We start from the raw sequence: 19681 nt of genomic DNA, 5'->3' as shown, positions 1-19681 counted from the left end.
GGCGGGGCTCCTCGGGCATCTGGTCAGGGTATTGGTTGGGGATGAGGTTGGTATTGCTGCATAGTAGTATCTCAGTTTTGCCAGGATTGAGGAGAAAGTTGTTGGCTGTCATTTAGTGATCATTTGCAGAGAGTCAGGAGGAGAGGTTGGTCGGGAGAATGTTGGTGTTTTGGGGATCTTGAAAATGATCTAGGTGTCATCTGCATAGTTATAGCATAAGAAGTTGTGAGAGCGGATGAGTGCCGGCATAGTCCTGAGGTAAAGAGTGAAGAGAAGGGGTGACCGGGAGGCTCACCGAGGGACCCCTATTGGGACAGGATGAGGGACTGAGGTGAAAGGCGGAATGAGCATGATTTGGGATTGATTAGAGAGGAATGATAAGATCAATTTCTGGGCACTGTCTCTGATACCTAGTGTGTGAAGCCTGTCTATGAGAATTGTGTGGTCAATGGTGTCAAAGGGGAATAGGATGAAATTACTGAGGTGGAAAAGTCCGACCACCAAAAGTCCAACCCCCATTTATACGCATATATATATGTCAGGGGTAAAGTTAATAAAAATGTATAGGTGTAAGGTGGGGGAGTGGGAGTCCTTTTAGTGGTCAGATTTTTCAATTCAGTAATTTCACGTAAATCCATCAAAGGCAGCAGACAGATCGAGCAGGATGAGTGCAGCGCATCCATCTAAGTCAGCTGTTCTTTTTAGATCATCCCAGATGGACACAAGCACAAATTTGGTTCCTCAATGGGGTCTAAAGCCAGTTTGGGCTGGGTCGAGGAGAATGTTGGCTTCTGAGTTGCTTGTAAGCTGCGTGGTTAATCAGTTTAGCAATGAAATGGGTGTTTGAGATGAGTCTGTAATTTGAAGGAAGGAAAGGGTCGAGAGAGGGTTTTTTGGGAAGGTGTTTGACATATGAGGTTTTGAAGGCTTATGTGAAGATACCAGATGAGAGTTGTAAATAATGGCCCAGTCATTGTTGTCAGCACATGTTGTAGTTAGGAATTTGTAAAGAATTGTAGATGGCCATGGATCTCCAGGGGAGCCTGAGTGCCAGCTTAGTGCTAGGACTTTGAGGAACTCAGAGTGAGAGATAGGCGAGAATGAGAAGAGGAGTGGCTGAGTGGGCCATGGAGGGATAGGACAGAAGGAAGGGAGGGTGGCCAAAGCTAGTTTGGAGAGCATGAGGCTATGTCTTTCCATGGAGATGTTGTGAAAGTGGTCAGATAGTGTGTCGCAGAAGGCTTGCAAGTTTGGCCAGGGAGGGTTCGAGCAGCTCGGGGTCTCAAATTCAGTGATGATTGTGTGAATTTCCCAGCTCAGGTTTTTGTAGTTAGAAATCTGGTTTTCATAGAAGGTTTGTTTGTCTTTTCTTATCTTGGTCAAGTAGGCCCTTTTTAATTGTGCACAAGCGATTTCATTTTGAGGAGTGTGGTTAGCCCTCCAAGTTTGAGCTAGGCAAGGCTTGCTGGTTTTAACAGATTTGAGGGAGGTGTGGGGCCTGATCTCTGAGAGATTTGTCTGGTTGGTGTGAGGAGGATCAGGGCATTGGTGAGCCAAGGATCAAAAAAGTTGATGGACGGGTATCTACCCTGCGATGGGAGGACTGGAAGAGTGTTTTGGAGGGAATTGGCCAGATCAGAATTTATGATGACTTTATTCCAGAGGGGTACAGTGGGGCAGGGGACAGAGTTGGTGTTGGTGGAGTCGGGGCAGGAGGGGGGTGACAGAACACTTCTCTTGCATGAGAGAGAAGAATATAGCATAGTGATCTGTCCAGATTAGTAGGTGAGATGGGAGGATGGACAGTAGGTCTGATGTGCTGAAAAGGGTGTTGAGTGCATGACTTGCAGTGTGAGTTGGAGGGAGCTCCGCTGAGTCAAGCTGAAATCTTCCAAGTTGTCAGTTAGAGAACGGGTCATTGGGTTGGAATCTCCTAATATAGTGAGGGATGGATGTAGGATTAAGGTGGCTGATAGGGAGTGGCCAAGCATGATCCTTACTAGTAATGATTTGCAATCGGAGTTACCAGGTAGGTTTTCAGTGGATATGAGTGAGAGCTTTTTTTTGCTGAGGACGGCTCTGCTGGGCCTATTTTGTACGATCAGGGAGAAGCCTAGGGGGAAAGCCTCATGTGAAATGGGCCCATCATTGTCCATGAACCATGTTTCAGTGATGAATAGAATATCAGGAGTTTCATTAGAGATAAAGTCAAAAATGTTGTATATTTATTTAGACAGATCTGGCGTTAATGAGTATGTGGGAAAGTTGGTGTGGCTTTTGGTGAGGGGTCCAATAGGGGATGGCAGGCGAGGTTTGTGCGGGGGTGCCAGCGAAGTGTGACAGGGATGGAGCATAGCAGAGTGGTGCTCAATTGTGGTGCTGTAGGTGCGGAGGTGGGTAAGTGGTGTTTTCTGAGTGGGTGGAGTATGTGGACGGTTGGTAGGAGAAGGGCATTTTAGCGGGGAGGTGAAGAGAGCCAGGATGTGGTTGGGGTGGGAGGAGAGTGTTGGGAGGAATAGATAGGTGGTGTGGGAGAAGTATTGGTGGACAGGGGCTGAAGTTCTGGGCCTTAGAGCGCCAGCGTGCTACTCTTTTCCACGAGGTGTGGGGGACATAAGGGGGAGTGGATTTTAGGGGATGTGAGGTGGAGGTGGGTGGAGGACGCAGGAAAGAGGGAGATGCCAGAGTGGCTGGTAAGGGAAGGGGTTGAGAAGGAGTTGGTGTGTGTGGGCATTAGATTGTGGCGATGGGGAGTCAGTAGAGGTGTGACATTGGCTCATTTTGGGGTGCCAAGGCACGCCGCTGATGTGGGCAGGGTGGGGCATGGTGAGGCACCTCGATTGAACACCCACTGTGCATGAAAGGATCGTATAGATTAAGAGCATACAGTGTGTGAAAATGTACCTTGAATCAAGCCATATACAGTGAACGAAAAGCACCTACTTTCAAACAGACACTGTGGGTGAAATGCACCTACATTTAAAGAAACAATGCAGGCACAAAATGCACCTATATTCACCTGCACCTAGATTTTAACCATATGCTGTAAGGGAAAAGCAACTATATTCAAACAGACAGTTGGGAAAATGCACCTAGATTTAAAACATATACTGTGAGTGAAAAGCACCGATTTTCACAGACACTGTGGGTGAAATGCACCTACATTTAAAACCTATACTGTGAATGCACTGTACCTTCAATCAGGCTAAATACACTAATTAGTCTAGCTTACACAATCAGGCTAAAAGCAATATTAGGCTCACTTACACAATCAGGCTAAAAGCAAAATTAGGCTAATTTACACAATCAGGCTGAACGTAATATTAGGTTAACATATGTAGTCAGGTTAAAAGCAACATTAGGCTAACTTACACAATCAGGCAAAAGCAACATTAGGCTAACTTACACAATAAGGCTAAAAGTAATATTAGGCTAGCTTACACAATCAGTCTAAAAGCAATATTAAGCTAGTTTACATAATCAGACTAAAAGCAATATTAGGCTAACTTACACAATCAGGCAAAAGCAATATTAGGCTAATTTACACAATCAGGCTAAACGCAATATTAGGTTAACTTACGCAGTCAGGCTAAAAGCAATAGTAGGCTAACTTACACAATCAGGCTGAAAGCAATAGTAGGCTACCGTGCACACTCAGGCTGAATGTGAGTAGATGTATAATATGATGTAATAATAATGGTGGTGCTTTAATGGAATACAGTAATGGCTGTACCCCTCGCCCACACCACACTAACATTAACTTTGAGTATTTGAGAATTAGAATTAAGTGGATCAAGTACATTTTTAAACATAATGAATGAAACATAGTGGGCAAAAACTTGTCTTTGCCTTTTTTATGGATGTCAGATTTACAGTGTGCTGTGCGCTCGATCTTTTTTCCCCAGAAGTAGCTCCTGCCTACCAATATGCCTAACACCGAGGAGCAGGTTTTAGCTCCAGCTTATAAAATCTTAACTTCGAAGGCTGTACTATGAAAAAACATCTCCGTGCTGGTTCTGCCAATATCTGCCAGTATCACCATGTAGGTGCCTATTGCCGATGGCTTTGCCACTAAAATACCATTGTCACAATAAGAAACCATGTCAAGTCTGACTTCACCAATATAGGCCAGTCTAGCATGTAAGAACATGACAAAAAGTTCTGGGAGCCCATCTACCGAGAATGAATATGACCAAATAACCTATTCTCTAGGAAGGTGCCAACTCAGGAGGGTCTACACCCACCTTTCAGTTCACTGTACCTTTCACAGAGACGAAAAATTGCATTTACATATCAGTCTGGTCTCACCCACTTGGGCAGTCTAGCACCGCAATGCTAGGCAATTCTCCGCTGAACAAGTGTACCAACTGCTACTATGTTTGCTTTACTCTTTATGTCCACTAAAAATGCTGTACCACAGTCGGACTATACGGTCAGACTGGCTATACTAAAGTAGGCCAGCCTAGCCCTGCAACAAAACCTATCATGTTTGCTTTATATTTTATGCACATTAAGGCATGCCATGTCACAATGAGAATGCATATTTCGACTGACCCACCAACATAGGCCAGTCTGCGTCTAAATTCTGTTGCACTGCCCAGGAGTACCTAAATGTGTAGGGAGGCACAGGAGCCGCCCTTTGGAACATTTAGGCCTGCACTTCCACAGCCTGCATCCCAAATGCGCCGTGCAATGCTGGGGAAGCAAAGCACACCCCGCTTTGGAGGGCCCGTTGGGAAACTTACGCAGTCAGATTCCCTTTGACAGTTGAAGTCAGCCGAGGGGTGGTTGGGAGTACTTTCGCTGGCCTGGCTTTGGCTCATCCATAATAGGCGGTGGTGGTGGGTCATTACCCCATTGCATAATATGGACGAGCCACGCCTGCTCGTGACCGTTCAGTTGAGTCTGATTTTTCGCATAGCTCTGCTGCAGCTGAGTAAAAGCAGGCCGCAACGATGGCCATTTACACAATGACCACGAAAGCCAGTGCACAGCACTGCCACTACTAGGTGAAAAACCATGTAAAAAATCAACAGGAAAAAAGTCTGCCAGAAAAACTCTTTCTCGGACATTCCCTCCCCTGACCACTTAATCTCTTTCACTGTAAACTCTCAACTCTCCAGTTACCTCTGAAATATCCTTCGCTGCACACAGCCGATTCCCTTGTTTTGTACATTTTAGTCCATTTTTCAGTGTCCCACTTTCATTTTATTTTCTACCGCCCCTCCACAAAAGGCGTGTATGCACCAGATTAAATATCCACCTGATTTCATTGCCACCCATCGTCACCCCAATTCGTTTTCATCTACAGCCACGAATTTCTTGTCATCATCCCAATTCCTCTTTGATCATTACCTTCAATTCAATTAGTAGTGTGAGCACAGCAAGTCTGGAGAGCAAGCAACCAAAGCCGGCCGAGGCATGGGCAATCTGTGCCATCGCCCCGGGCCCTCCACTCTTGGGGGCCCCACAGCTACCTTCTGCTGTGAGTGTAAGAAATAACGAGGGCTGGGATGCTTCCAGTCACATGGCTTTTCTTTGTGCCTGTTTTAGCGAAGCCGTGTTGTCAGCTCCCAACCCCTGTGACTTGCTTCTAGAGACAAATACCTCCCGCCCACCTCCCCAACAGCCCATCAGACCCGTGGGGCTTCACAGGTAGGGTTTATCAAGATCTTTGTTTAACGTAATGGTCCATTTAAGAACCTTTGTTTTGGACAAGGGGTTGAAAAGGGCCATTGTATTCTGAAAGTATATACAGAGAAACGAGTTGCCACCAAATCTGACAACTAAAATATGTTGATAGTATTCATATGTCCCCATTTGGCGTGTTCAATATTTTTGGGGGGGATGAGGGGGTATAACATTTCACTTGCATTGTATAAAGTATGAATTTCGCAAAACGATGCAAAGGGTTACAATTTCACATTATCTTTTGTTATGATTAGGGGCCTGATCACGACTTTGGTGGTAACCCTTAAATCCGGCGGTAGCGCTAATACCGCCGGATTTAAGGTTCCGCCGAATTAGGGCTTAGGCGGATTTCGCCCCAGCTCTGAGCTGGGGGGAAATCCGCCAAAAATTCGCGCTATTACCGCCGGCGGGAAATCCACCGGCGGTAAGAGCGCGAAAATTCCCCAATGAGCCCAATGGGGAATGGGGCATTCCCGAATGCGTTCAATGGGGAATGGGGAATTACTTTACCGCCGAACTCGTGATCCGGCGCTATTAGCGCCGGGGAGTTCGGCGGTAGGGCTATTACCGTACGGTAACGGCAAAGTCGTGATCAGGCTGAAAGACAGCCCACAACCCATTTTTACTAATTTTGTGGAATTGTATTCTGGTATTTGCAGTCTTCATGGTGGGGTGAAAATAACACATCTGTACTCTTTTTGTTTAACCTATTTCTATAAGGATTCCTATATTGCTGGATTACGTTTGGATTCCTTACCGTGATCTTCATTACTCTTTGTCCTGCTCTTCCTTGTCACAGTACTTTCTTTTGTGTTACCCATCTCTACAAATGATTTAGCTCACTCGGTCGACTACTCCAAAATAAGCCTCGCTCCTCATAGTGCTACAGCCGTAATAGTAACAGTTACAGTTCAGATACTGAACATCAGTTTATTTACAGATATTAATGACTAATTTTGAGATATCATGTTCTGTGATGCAAATGAAGGGGCCCCACACATCCTTTGCCGCCCGGGGCCCACAAATCAGAAACATACCCTAATATTTATCTTTGATTAGCAAAAGATCACATTATATTTGTGGTTGTTTAGTGCCCACAAGTGCGCTGTTTGTGCGAAGTTAGCGAGCCTGGCATGACTAATGCCCCCTCGATAACACCAGGGGCATGCTGTGCCCGCAGGCAGCATGTATTTTTGGCCTCGTGCTTCTCCTAATCAGGTTACTGTGCCTGAAGAGCACTGAGTCACTCCTTCCAGGGATGATCTGTCACCCTGGCGGGGGTGGCACCCAATGCTAGCAGCAGCTGCTGTCCTGGCACTTGCTGAAAACTGGGTCGCTTCGATTAATCAGCACCGGCGCACGGTACTTCGAAGCCTTGCTCCAGCGGGAGCCTGCGCCAGGGCTGTCAGCAGGATGGAGAGCCAGGCCTTGAATAGCAGCAACAGCACAGCAATGGGGCTCAGAGGCAGCAGCAGTGTGGCTGGGGCCAGGCCTGCAAAATGGCCATTATCCCAACCCTGAGACTAAGGGCCTCATTACACGGATGGCGGTAGGGATTTACCGGTACCGGTATTTTACCGGTACCGGTAAATCCCTACCGCCTTACTACGAGGTCCCTTTGTGGGTTGGGGGATTTAACGCCTGCTTTTTGCAGGCGTTAAAATCCAACCCGCTAAGGGACCTCGGAGCTAATTACGGCACCGCAAAATTGCAGTGTCGTAATTAGCGCCTTCCCCATTCCCATAGAGCCCTATGGGGCAGAAATGGGGAAGGGCAATGGCGGAAAGGGGATTTACCGCCCCTCCAACCTTGGAATGGGGCGGTAAATCCCCTTTCCGCCAAGGCGGTGCCGGTATTTTACCGGCATGAGCCATGGCGCTAATAGCGCCATGGCTCACCGCCTACCGGGTAATGAGGCCCTAAAGAAATTACTTTATATGCATAGTAGAGACAGAGTGCTGTGCCAAAAATAAAACACCCCATAATAGGAGAACGACATAACAAGAACGTTGAATAATAACCATACAGAAAGTAGGATGAGATTAATAAAATGGGCATTAGGCTTTCTTGTATACAACAGTAAACAAAAGAGACCCATCCGAATGTGCTTTTGGGGATCTTGGGTCAGGTGTGGAACTCTGTCTGGAGCGTTGGCTTGCTCAGTGTCACTGGGCCTAGTAAGATAGTTGTTTTTTGTCCTCCCTTGTACTCCTCCCTTGCCTCACCGCGCCCTGAAACACTTGTGTATGGGCGCAATATTAATAAAATGTATCATCCCTGAACTTGACCCATGCCGACACATCTTTGATCCTTTTGCAGCATTCTGTTGCCTGTGTTACATACTCTTTGATCATCCTGTGTTCCATTTTCACACATATTTTCCCCTTTATAAGTAACTTGCAACCAATGAGGCGTGTTTGCCTGTTTTGGTAGGAAGGGTAGGGTGTTTTCGAGTGCGCACCAATCCCACTCCGTGCAGAGTAGGATAATAATATTAGATCATTCCAACAGCATGCAGAACCATTTTGTGCATGTCCCCGGTGTTCTTACCCCACACACTTGAAATGTCATTTAACATACATTTAAAGGAGTTCACCTTTTAATCCCAAAACATACTATAGGTTTTGTGGGTGCTGCTTGTGGCACTTGAAAGACCCCTTAACTCCAACCCACCACCTCCATATCCCCTCCAGATTAAAAGGGGCCTGCTGCAGGGCAGTGAATGGAAATGGAGAGGGAATAAGGGCAGGATAGCGAGGGAAAAAAGTAGAGAAGGGGCAGGTAGCATGAACAATGAGGGAACAGGATAGTGGAGAATGAAGGCAGGCAGGAGCGTGAGAGAGAGCTTGAGAGTGAGGCAAGGCAGGAGATAAAGTGATTGAACGGATCCAGGTGAGGGTAAAAGGGTGAATAAGCCACAAGAGTGACGGCAAATGCAGGGTGAAGAGGACTAAAGGGCAGGAGATATAGAGAAGGGGGCTCAGGAGTGTAAGGAGAATGTGGGATAATGGAGTTCTAAAGAGTCAGGAAGAAATGAAGAGTGAGGGAGGGCAGGAGAAAGGTAGAGGAGTGAGGCAAGTGAGTGAGGAATGGGCAGTGGAGGGACAGCAATGTTAAGGCAATTGGTCTGAAGTAGGTTATACGGGGGAGGGAATAATTGAGTGAAGGAAGGCAGGGGAGTATGCAAATAGCAGCAAAATGAGGAAGAGTGTGTTATCTTCAGAACAAAGAACCTTTGGCAGAAATGGAGAAAGAAAAGGGGAGAGGAGGATTAAGGGAATGAGGCCAGAACAGAGGATGACATAGCATTCAAAGAGAGCAGGAAAGAATGGGATAGTAGAGAGGAAATTGATAGTAAGGAAAAAAGGAGGGCAAACAGACTGCGGTATGGGAGAAAATTAAAGCAGGAGGGAAAGGAGTAAAAGGGGGGCATATCTGTGATGTGAGGTGGGCAGGTGCTTTCTCTAGCTGCTCACCTAGATGCAGTCACAGCTGCATATATCAACATATATCAGCATATATCATAAATATGACATATATATTTATATATCATATATGATCAAGAAAACAATTAAAATGCAGCCACTTAGATAAGAATGTGTGCTCCACCAGCACCCCCAATTTCAGCTTTGTGTCAACCTCATTTCAATCAACCAATTAGAGGTTGCTGATACAGACACAGGGGTGCCTGGTTATGGAAGGATGTCCTTAAAAGGTCTGATGGTGGGTGATAATAAATGGTAGGGGAGACGCTACATGCTGTGTAAATAAATGTCTCAAGCAGATTAACTTATATTAAATTCTCCTTCACTGTCAATACCTTTTTTTTAAACCAAATGATATTGTTTTTAGGTCCACATTCCTTTGCAGGCTGCTACTGCAATTGCGCATTTGTTGTGCTCTATAACAATGTGTGTAGTGTCAGGTTGGTTTCTTATGTGATTTGTGTACATTTCAAGGTGATAGAAAAACTAGTTATTTCGTTTTTGGAAACCCAAATCTTAAAAAGTATGTATGTGTCCTATTGCTGGGAAGATATGTAGTCAATTGCTTAAATCACAGTCTGGGTCAAAATACTAATTTCACTACTTTAACAAAATGTGTGATCCTGGGCAAATCATTAAATCTCACTGTGCTTATCTGCTGACACGCACTTAGAAACCTCTGGGTACTAAATGCATTATAAATACGCAACTAAGACATATTCCTGTAACAGCGCTTCGATGCCCCCGGGCTGTGTGAACGCTTTAAAAATGCAAATAAATAAATAAATATAATAGGTGTCGCTAGATGTCAGTTGGTTTGCATATTTTGCTAAAAAGAGAAACCCCCATGCTTTACTAAACTATTGAGTTGTTATATATTTATAATAGTCACTATTTTTACACGTGAAAACGTCCTTTAATGTCTTTACCAAAGGTATCATAGAGTAGTGAAGCCTAACACTGCTTGTAATGGTATTTAGTGTGATGTCGCTACTGATCATGTCAATACATATTGTGCAAATTAGCCTAGCCCCCTGCAACGCATATCCTCAGGGCCTGCTGCCCTTCGGGTCCCTAGGCAGGCGTCTGCCCCTCCTGACTTGATCATGAGCCTCTGGAGCATTGGACCGGTGGACAGCTCAAGGGTTAAGCACTCGCCTCTGACATGGGGCCATCATGCACTTTGCAAGTTTCAATGCCAACTCTTCATTGCCGTGACGTTGAGTAGTACAGTACAATTAAATATGTTAAAATTAGCAGCCACAGAGCCAATCTCTGAATTTCTGGGGCACAAGCAGGACAACTTATAAGTAGGCTTTGAGTGACTCCAAAATCATTTGTATATGTCCGTGTGATACACTCATCTACTAATGCTCCAGGTTCCCATGTAGGGCCATATCTGCCAGGGACATCTTCATATTCCCAGGTTCAGACTTGCAAGTCCAGCCAACATATATGCCAGGAAAATACACAGCTATCAAATGCCAGGAACAACTTTTCATGCCTAGCTTTAGCCATGCCTGCCAGTGTCCTCATGCAGTGCCAGTGCATGCCTAGAAGGGTGGCCCACTTTGCAAATGTTTATGCTGGATACTTGACATGTGGAGGCACAACAGAAGCAGTCTGTATAGTGCGCAGTTGCGTGGAGCGTCATTCGCACCCCTCTTTTTTGGTAATATTCGCAGCAAATGGCATTTTAATCTACACCACATAAACAATAACATATCAAGACTGTAGGTATGTTATGCACACAAGCCCTCAAAGTGGCACCTTTCTTTCTAGGGTGTGTCCTAGGATTTACCAGGCTCTGTGCAGCAAAGGAACGCAAGCCTCCAAATTTGCATCTGTATCGACTTCATCAGACGTGACAACACAGGAAAAAACATTACAAAGAGTGACATCATTTTTCAATAGAAGAAAACACTTAGGGGGTAATTCATAGAATTCAGCGCACAAGTGGCGCACGCGGCTGGCGCACAGTGTGCGCGTGCGAATCCCTGCGCCAGCCGCGTGCGCTAAAATCCTTTCCGCGCACAGCGTATTCATGGATTCCAGCCACCAAAACCAGCCGTGGCGCACAGTGGTGCAGCGACCCTACAGCAGCGCCAGTTACGCCCCCAAGAACGCCTCCCGCGCAGGGAAAAGCCATCAACATACCCAATCCAGCGCAAAGGGCTGCGCTAACCCTGTACCAGCACAGCAAGCGGGCTACGTGTATCACTGGGGTGCGCGGGAAGTACCTCACGCGATTGGCCCCGTGCGAGCAGGGTACGCGTATTTCAGGGGTGCGCTGGAAGTTCCACACGCGATTTCATCATGGTACTTGTATTTCAGGGGTGCGCGGGAATTTCCACACGCGATTGGGCCCGTGCGAGCAGTGTACGTGTATCTCAGGGGTGCGCGTGAAGTTCCACACGCGATTCCATCAGGGTACGTGTATTTCGGGGTGCGCGTGAAGTTCCACACGCGATATCAGCAGGGTACGTGTATTTCAGGGTGCAGGGGAAGTTACACACGCGATTTCCGCAGGGAACGTGTATTTCAGGGGTGCGCGTGAAGTTCCACACGCGATATCAGCAGGGTACGTGTATTTCAGGGTGCAGGGGAAGTTACACACGCGATTCCAGCAGGGTACGTGTATTTCAGGGGTGCGCGGGAATTTCCACACGCGATTGGGCCCGTGCGAGCAGGGTACGCGTATCTCAGGGGTGCGCGGGAAGTTCCACACGCGATTCCATCAGGGTACGTGTATTTCGGGGTGCGCGTGAAGTTCCACACGCGATATCAGCAGGGTACGTGTATTCCAGGGTGCAGGGGAAGTTACACACGCGATTTCCGCAGGGTATGTGTATTTCAGGGGTGCGCGGGAATTTCCACACGTGATTGGGCCCGTGCGAGCAGGGTACGCGTATCTCAGGGGTGCGCGGGAAGTTCCACACGCGATTCCATCAGGGTACGTGTATTTCGGGGTGCGCCTGAAGTTCCACACGCGATATCAGCAGAGTACGTGTATTTCAGGGTGCAGGGGAAGTTACACACGCGATTTCCGCAGGGAACGTGTATTTCAGGGGTGCTCGTGAAGTTCCACACGCGATATCAGCAGGGTACGTGTATTTCAGGGTGCATGGGAAGTTACACACGCGATTCCAGCAGGGTACGTGTATTTCAGGGGTGCGCGGGAACTTCCACACGCGATTGGGCCCGTGCGAGCAGGGTACGCGTATCTCAGGGGTGCGCGGGAAGTTCCACACGCGATTCCATCAGGGTACGTGTATTTCGGGGTGCGCGTGAAGTTCCACACGCGATATCAGCAAGGTACGTGTATTTCAGGGTGCATGGGAAGTTACACACGCAATTCCAGCAGGGTACGTGTATTTCAGGGGTGCGCGGGAATTTCCACACGCGATTGGGCCCGTGCGAGCAGGGTACGCGTATCTCAGGGGTGCGCGGGAAGTTCCACACGCGATTCCATCAGGGTACGTGTATTTCGGGGTGCGCGTGAAGTTCCACATGCTATATCAGCAGGGTACGTGTATTTCAGGGTGCAGGGGAAGTTACACACGCGATTTCCGCAGGGAACGTGTATTTCAGGAGTGCGTGTGAAGTTCCACACGCGATATCAGCAGGGTACGTGTATTTCAGGGTGCATGGGAAGTTACACACGCGATTCCAGCAGGGTACGTGTATTTCAGGGGTGCGCGGGAAGTTCCACACGCGATTCCATCAGGGTACGTGTATTACAGGGGTGCGCGGGGAGCACCACACGTGAATTGCACGTGTGGGCCCTCCCAGGTGTTCCCTCTACACCCTCCACGGCCCCTGCAGGTGGCTCACACCACAGGGGCCTACCCTGCACATGTCCTACAGGCACCCCACCCACCATGGCCATGCCCCCCAACCAACCCACATGTCAACTTGCACTACTGCCCACCAACGCATGTCCCCCTGCACCCCCAGCCACCAGGGGCAGCCTCCACCAGGCCCCCACCCATGTCTCACACCACCCCCACCCCCCAGCACTGTGGGGCACCTGCCAGCAGGCCCCCACCCATGTCCAACTCATGTTCCCCACCACCCCCACCCCCCAGCACTGTGGGGCACCTGCCAGCAGGCCCCCACCCATGTCCAACTCATGTTCTCCACCACCCCCACCCCCCAGCACTGTGGGGCACCTGCCAGCAGGCCCCCACCCATGTCCAACTCATGTTCCCCACCACCCCCACCCCCCAGCCACCAGGGGCAGCCTCCACCAGGCCCCCACCCATGTCTCACACCACCCCCACCCCCCAGCCACCAGGGGCAGCCTCCACCAGGCCCCCACCATGTCTCCCACCACCCCCACCCGCCAGCAGTGCAGGGGCAGCCTCCACCAGGCCCCCACCCATGTCTCACACCACCCCCACCCCCCAGCCACCAGGGGCAGCCTCCACCAGGCCCCCACCCATGTCTCACCCCCCCCCCAGCAGTGCAGGGGCACCCACCACCAGGCCCCCACCCATGTCTCCCACCACCCCCACCCCCCAGCCACCAGGGGCAGCCTCCACCAGGCCCCCACCCATGTCTCCCACCACCCCACCCCCCAGTCACCAGGGGCACCTGCCAGCAGGCCCCCACCCATGTCCAACTCATGTTCCCCACCACCCCCACCCCACAGCACTGTAGGGCACCTGCCAGCAGGCCCCCACCCATGTCCAACTCATGTTCCCCACCACCCCCACCCCCCAGCCACCAGGGGCAGCCTCCACCAGGCCCCCACCCATGTCTCACACCACCCCCACCCCCCCAGCAGTGCAAGGGGCAGCATACACCAGGCCCCCACCCATGTCTCACACCACCCCCACCCCCAGCAGTGCAGGGGCAGCCTCCACCAGGCCCCCCCCATGTCTCCCACCACCCCCACCCCCCAGCAGTGCAGGGGCAGCCTCCACCAGGCCCCCACCCATGTCTCACACCACCCCCACCCCCCAGCCACCAGGGGCAGCCTCCACCAGGCCCCCACCCATGTCTCACACCCCCCCCAGCAGTGCAGGGGCACCCACCACCAGGCCCCCACCCATGTCTCCCACCACCCCCACCCCCCAGCCACCAGGGGCAGCCTCCACCAGGCCCCCACCCATGTCTCCCACCACCCCCACCCCCCAGTCACCAGGGGCACCTGCCAGCAGGCCCCCACCCATGTCCAACTCATGTTCCCCACCACCCCCACCCCCCAGCACTGTGGGGCACCTGCCAGCAGGCCCCCACCCATGTCCAACTCATGTTCCCCACCACCCCCACCCCCCAGCCACCAGGGGCAGCCTCCACCAGGCCCCCACCCATGTCTCCCACCACCCCCACCCCCCAGCCACCAGGGGCAGCCTCCACCAGGCCCCCACCCATGTCTCACACCACCCCCGCCCCCCCAGCACTGTGGGGCACCTGCCAGCAGGCCCCCACCCATGTGCAACTCATGTTCCCCAGCCAACATGTCATCACAATCTAGATCCCTGGTCCCTATGGTCAGCCTCCATATGCAAAACACCCACCCGAGTATTGCATCCACCCACTCATAATTTGCAATTACATCACAGAACACCAATTGCAAGTTCCGAAACAAACACATTTCCCTCACATACACCCAATGGGTGTCAGTGAATCTCAAAACACATATCATGAAATGCATGAAACCAATGAGATACCACACATTGAAGTTCACCAAAAATAATATGTATTAAAGGAAACATCAATAGAATAAAAAAAGAAGAAACAGAAACGTGAATGTACAAAAATGAAAAGAAGCATGTCCGTCAAAAAAAGCAAAACCAAAAATAAAAATCCAAAGTAATGTCCAAAGTCGATGTCCACAAAACAAAATCCAATGGGAAATGAAAAAGAAAGCCATTGCTCCATGGACAAAAATAGAAAAATAAAATACAATCCAACTGTCAACTATGTACATGGGAACAATCCAGGGTCCATTATCCCAACAAAATAAAGGAAACCTATCTAACTACACTAACTAATAAAAAAAACTATATACAAAAATGTGGCCAATGTCCGAAAGGTCCAAATAAAATAAAAACAAAAATGAAACCTAACACTACCTAGAAACTATGTACAAGGGCAGCGGGCTAGTTTCACGGCTCACTTGTGGATGTTGCGGGCCAGGGCATCATCGAACTCCTCCTCAATGTCCCGGAGGTGGTCCCCCTCCATGGCCCGAGGGTCCGCAGGGCCGTCGCCGTGTCCACCTCCAAACCCCTGCGGATTGCCTCGAGGCACTCGGCCCGCCTCAGGGCCCTCCGCATGGCGTTCTCCGCCCTGACCATTGTGAGCCGTGCCTCTTCCGCCCGCTGCCGCTCCGCATCTATGGCGTGGCCCAACCGCTGCCACACGGAAGACACTCTCTGTCCTGGGTCCTCCTGCCCTCCGGCCGATGCCTGCCCCTCCGATGTCGAAGGCCCCGAGCCTTCATGGCTCCCACCACGTTACTGCTGCTGCTCTGCCTCTGCCTGTGCACTGCCTCCTGCTGCCTGCACATCCTCCGCCGGCTGGGGTGCAGTCGTAGATGTGGCCACCCCTACTGGACGTCCGACTCCCAACTGTGGCAGGGATGCCTCCTCCACTAGCCTGGCCGCACCGTCAGAGGCAGCACCACAGGGCACCCAGGTGACTGATGGGTGGGAAGATGGCACAGAGGACGACTGGCGCATAGGGGGTCCAGTTGAGGAGGGGGTCGGAGCAAGCCCCATCAGACGGAGGAATCCGGCCTGGGTGACCTGTCCCAGCAGGCTGACGTGGTCAACGAGCCATTCGAGATGACGTGCAGTCTCTCCATGAAAAGACTGCAGGTCACCTCGCATGGCCCGTTGACGCAACGCCACACCAGCCAGGACAGGCTCAACCCGGACCTGGATAGCCACGTCCGCAGGCAGAGGAAGGCCAGTTGACGTCAGCTCATCCCCTGCCTGAAAACGGGTCTGGACGTAGGCATCCATGCTGGTACAAGATGATGCAGGGACAGGATCGGGGACAGGATTGCACACAGGCACCTCCGCGGCGGCATGTGCTGCCTCCTGTCCCTGGTCCTGCACTGCACCACTAGCACCAGTGGGATCCCCACCTCCAGACCCCGTCTGTGGTGCTTGCATGGCCTCCTCCTCCACCAAACCCCCCACCAACCTGGATGACTCCGTGCCATCTTCCCCTGTTGGGCCCTGTGGGGTCCCAGCTGCCCCTTCTGCTGCCGAGGAGTCTAACTCCAACCTCCGCCTCTTGGACCTCCCCCCAGCAGCTGCGGCCTGGGACGCGGCACCGGACTCCTCACTCCCCGACGAGATGACAACCTGGGAGGGGAGCCGGGCCTTGCGTCTCCGGCTGGCGGTCGGATCCCCGCTGCTGTGCTCCACAGCACCTTCTCCGCCCTCTTCATCAGTTGACGCTGCAGACAGGGAGAAACAAAACACAGGCATCAGGGCACTGTACAATGGACACATACACACATGACAGTTGTACATGAGTGGCATTGGCAAACCTCAGACATGTCATCACAATCCCCAACACACATGTCATTACAACTCGCACACATTAGCCATACCATAGCCATATCGCAACTGCCACCACCATCCATACACATACAACAGCATGAGCAGCCAAAGGTGAGCCAGACATCACATGCAACACAGGAAGTGCACCACACATGTACACACACCACCACACTTGCATGCATGTGTACAACTCTGCCAAGTGTCGCACTGTTCAGACGGGCATCCATGTCACATCTGCCAATCAGGCTTCCACATACCGCTGTCACATGCATCCATGTTGCATCACTGTTGCACCCTTGTCAAATACACACACATGCACATGTACACAGTGCTGATACATGCAGCCAAAAACAACATACATGCGTGACATCACGGACATGTCTACTTACATACACATTCATCCAAACATGTGTGCCCACACAACTGCATTTGGCATGCAAGCCTACACACACAAGCACCATCCATGTCTCACACATCACAGCCCTCGCATGTGCCAGCCCCACGGCCCTGTACACCCCCACCCATACTCGACCCCATACAAACAGATGTGCAACCTGCACAATACTGAATAATCACCACACGCACTGCTCACAATCAGGATGCATGTACACTCACCGCTCGACTCCAGACGGGTCTGCTTCTCTAGGACCTGGACGTGGAGCGCTGGGGATATGCGTTCCAGGACCCTCATCTGTTCTTCCGACAAGTGGCCCCGGCACCCCTTGGCATCCGCTGCCTTCAAGAGGCGCCGGGCCTTGTTCAGGGTCCTGGACCTGAAGTCCTCCCAGCGCTTCCTGACATGTTGTAAGTCGCGGACTGCCACCCCCTCCGCGTTGATGGCAGTCACGATGTCAGTCCAGATCCGAGTCCGTCCTTCCTTGTTGGCGCGGGAACTTCCGAAGAGGGCATCATACTGCCCCAGGACTTGCTCCACCAGGACACCAACTTCGGTGGCACTGAAGCTGGTGCCCCTCTGCCTCTCTGGCCGGGGGTTGTCAGTGGTCACAGATGGTGTTTGCCCCGACATGACAACTCCAGAGGCAGGAGTGGGTGGGCAACTGGGTCCTGGGGCTGGGCTGTGGAGCGATGGAATCCCAGTCGGGAGTCTTCGGTTCCAGCAGGGGTGGTCACAGCAACAGCACCCCTGGCTGATGTGCAGGCAGCAAATGGCAGTGCACGTGGGCAGCAGGCAATCAGGCAGCAGCAGATGGCAGGTGGGAGCGTGCTCGGGGCTCTGGGGGGAAGTAGTTCGGCCTTTTGGGCAGGAGCGTGGTCTTCCGTGTGCATACGTGTGGCCAGCTTGATACGGAGTGATTTGGCACGTGAAAAATCTGCACGTCAGCGTGTAATTCGAGGAAAGGCCCTTAGCGCGTAAGCGCGTCTGCACGCATACGCATTTTCATTGGACAGAAGGCCCCTCAAGCGCAAGTGCCCCTGTGACGTGACGCGTACAGGCGTGCATGCGCATTTCAGCGCGCGTGAAAAACTGCACGTCCGCGTGTAATACGAGGAAAGGGCCATGCGCGTAAGCGCGCGTGGAGACTGCACGTCCGCGTGTAATACGAGGAAAGGGCCTTAGCGCGTATGCACGGCAGCACGCATATGCGATTTCATTGGACCAAAGGCCCTTAGCGCGTGAGCGCGTCTGTGATGACAGAACACACGTGGATTTCCACCAATCACGTGTGAAAGTTCCCGGCACCCCGGAACACACTTACCCAGGCTAATCGCGTGTGGAACTTCCCGCGCACCCCTGCAATACACGTACCCCGCTCAATCGCGTGTGTAACTACCCGCGCACACCTGTAATACACGTACCCCGCTCAATCGCGTGTGTAACTACCCGCGCACCCCCGATATACACGTACCCCGCTCAATCGCGTGTGTAACTTCCCGCGCACCCCTGAAATACACGTACCCCGCTCAATCGCGTGTGTAACTTCCCGCGCACCCCCGAAATACAGGTACCCCGCTCAGTCGCGTGTGTCACTTCCCGTGCGCCCCTGAAATACACGTAGCCCGCTCCCCCAGGCCCGATCGCATGAAGAAGTTCACGCGAACCCCTGAAATACACGTAGCCCGCTCCCCCAGGCCCGATCGTGTGAAAATGTTCACGCGAACCCCTGAAATACACGTAGCCCGCTCCCCCAGGCCTGATCGCGTGAAGAAGTTCACGCGAACCCCTGAAATACACCTAACCCGCTCCCCCAGGCCCGATCGCGTGAAAATGTTCACGCGAACCCCTGAAATACACGTAGCCCGCTCCCCCAGGCCAGATCGCGTGTGTGACTTCCTGCGAACCCCCGGAATACACGTACCCCGCTCAATCGCGTGTGTGACTTCCCGCGCAACCCCGAAATACACATGCCCCGCTCGCACAATTGCTGTATGTTGCCACTTTTGTAATGCGCAGGGACGCTACCGCCTGCCTTCGTGTGGCGGACGTGTATCGGCTTGTGCGTGTCTTTCGCTGTGCGTGGCTTTGCCCTATTCGATTTCATGAATACGTGTGGTTCGGGTGCGTGTGGGCGTTCCGTCTGCTTCCCTGCAGTACATCCCCAGTTACGCCCTTGTTTTCGCGAGTTGTTCCCCATTCCGCGCGTTACGCCCCGTGTTCCGCCCACTTTCTAGTGTATGCGCCAAGGTTGTGCGCTTTCACTGTGCGCGTCGCGCACGTCTTTCGGGATGTTGCAGTGACGTGTGCGCCATGCACGGGTTTGGCGCACATCCCGAGGTAAACACGCGCAGGGACTTCCATGAATCGCACGCGTGCGCGTGCGCCTGTTTTTTTGCGCTTGCGCCTGCTTGCGCGAAGATTTTCGGCGCACGTTTGTTCCATGAATCGGCCCCTTAAGGTGGAGCAAGCTCTGCTCGGCTGTGCTTGGCAGGAGCAATTCTAGTCAGACTGCTGCTTGGGTAGGTGTGTATAGGTAACCACTCTTCCTACAAGGAAATTCGACATGAAAAAAGTTTTACATC

At 51.5% G+C, this 19681-nt stretch overlaps 1 protein-coding gene across 2 annotated transcripts in view; it reads left to right on the top strand.

Moving 5' to 3' along the window:
• Positions 1-19681, top strand: part of FAM131C (family with sequence similarity 131 member C) — a 634923-nt gene that overhangs the window by 556767 nt on the left and 58475 nt on the right. The window lies entirely within an intron of this gene.

The sequence above is a fragment of the Ambystoma mexicanum genome, chromosome 8, assembly GCF_040938575.1.
Source record: "Ambystoma mexicanum isolate Mex_15411 chromosome 8, UKY_AmexF1_1, whole genome shotgun sequence".
In the NCBI taxonomy this organism is placed as follows: Eukaryota; Metazoa; Chordata; class Amphibia; order Caudata; family Ambystomatidae; genus Ambystoma; species Ambystoma mexicanum.
The sequence above is the reverse complement of the archived record's forward strand: the minus strand, read 5'-3'. Positions and strand labels throughout refer to the sequence as shown.